This window comes from Pinus tabuliformis, chromosome 6, assembly GCF_031772625.1.
Source record: "Pinus tabuliformis cultivar Carrire ecotype Pingquan chromosome 6, CPIR1, whole genome shotgun sequence".
Lineage (NCBI taxonomy): Eukaryota > Viridiplantae > Streptophyta > Pinopsida > Pinales > Pinaceae > Pinus > Pinus tabuliformis.
This window is the reverse complement of record NC_142292.1, coordinates 1,555,924,458-1,555,926,412: the sequence shown is the minus strand read 5'-3', so window position 1 is coordinate 1,555,926,412 and position 1,955 is coordinate 1,555,924,458. Positions and strand designations below refer to the sequence as shown.

Here is a 1,955-nt window from a genome sequence, read left to right as displayed (position 1 = left end):
AAAAACCAAAAAAGTTACTTGTACAAACCCTGAGAATTTTTGTTTCTCATGTCATACCCATTTTGCAATTCTTGTTTCTAGTAGCATAGGAGTATTTGATACTTAGGATCAAAAGAAAGGCATGAACTTTAGCACCATTCTTATTCTTGGAACTGTTCCAGAATACAGTCCATGTGTTAATATCCAACGATGTACTCTTGACGTCCATCTGCTCCACCTCTAAGTCATATGGAACTTCCAACACAAGAAGTATTTCTTCTTTCTTCTTTTGATCGTAAGTGGAGGTTCCCTTTTTTTATTTAAGGCAACATCAGGAAGTAATTGGACATTATGGTAGGTAAATACTTCATGTATGTGAAATATTCAATCTACAGAGTTATGTACTGGGAAAAGTCCTTTCTTTGCCAAAGAAAAGGCATTGGACCAGGCCAAGGCTTCATTACACAAGGTATGGAAAGGCACATGTTACTCACATAAGGCATGTGAAAGTAAGGTCTTATAAATTCATGGGTTCGAAAACGTCAAAGCAGGTAGGCATAGCGCATTCTCTCCTTTTAGGGTCATTAAGGGTGAATAGAGATATAAATTACCAGGCATTGTGAATTTTATTTAAGATAGTTACTTCATGTAATCACCTTCTGTTCTAGTGTTAATTTTATGTTAAAATGAAAAGGAACAATTTTTGAACTTGATATGAGAGCTGAGATTAAGCTGTGTTTCCATTGATTATGTCTAGCTAGCTCTATTAATTTTGGGTGAAAAGAGAAAGAACAGGAAAGGAGTTCAATATTGGCTCTCTTTTTCTTAAGCTAACATGGTTGAAATAGGTACAACAACATTTACAGCTCTTAATTGAAACTTAGGGTAAGTACTTGAAGTCTGTGTTGGAAAAGGCTAGGGAAACTCTTGCTGGCCACAACTTAGGTTCTGTTGGATTGGAAGCTGCCTGTGCAGAAATCTCAGAATTGGCTTCAAAAATGTCCACTGAATGACTCAACAATGTTTTTTCTTGTTTACCTAAAATTCCATCATTATACAAGCAACAACAACATATGGTACATGATATGCATAGTCTTAATCAACAATCTCAGGTCACAGATTATTCAATGGAGAGCTGTTTGACATCAAATGAGAGTTCTGAAAAGAATCTAGATCGGAATATGCAGAATGCTAGAAAGAAAATATTGAGAACATTAAATAATAGAAATGTACCTTTCTGGCAGATTGAGACCAGATAATATGTCATTTTCCGAGAATTGAGTGCCACACAATTGGGTTGGGAAGAAAATCTAAAACAAGATGAAAAATTGTGTTCTCTCCAACTAATCCAAAATATTCAGACAAGAATTCAATTCCAACCAAAGGAAATTTACGGGAGAGGACCACAATTTTTAGGGTACAAACAAAAGAAAATTGCTATGGCATGTCTGATGCAAGGGAAAAATAGATGGAAGTAAATGGATCATGTGTAGGACAACAAGTAATTAAACGAGAAGTTCCTAGGAGCTTCTCTTTGCATGAATTTTGTTGCAAGGGTGAATAGGTAGGGCTTCATAGGGATGAAGTTGAAATTCCTTCAGTTAGAAATAACAAGCTTTCCAAGATCACCAAATAATTAGACTTGAATGCTAATGATGACACTAGTATAGAATCCAATTGTAGGGAGTTTGATTTGAATGGTTTTGGATGGATCATATGACAATGAATGTTAGCAAATCATTTAAGAAATTTGTACCTTCCATATTTGACAAAAACCTTCATCACTCACTGAATCCTAGGTTCATGAATCAAAATCAAGAGTGTGATTTTATGGTTCTTGATATATTATCTAGAAGCTGAACTGCTAAAATATTTAGACGGGCCACTAAGAGCTTATTTAGCATATGTATTTATAATACCACTGCCTAGATATGAAATTCAGGGAGCTTATTTTGTTTCTCTAGTGAAGCTTTGTG

General features: G+C 35.0%; 1 pseudogene; it reads left to right on the top strand.

Moving 5' to 3' along the window:
- The first annotated feature begins 506 nt into the window (after nucleotides 1–506).
- On the top strand, nucleotides 507–1,699 carry LOC149264664 (uncharacterized; annotated as a pseudogene).
- Nucleotides 1,700–1,955: the final 256 nt, after the last annotated feature.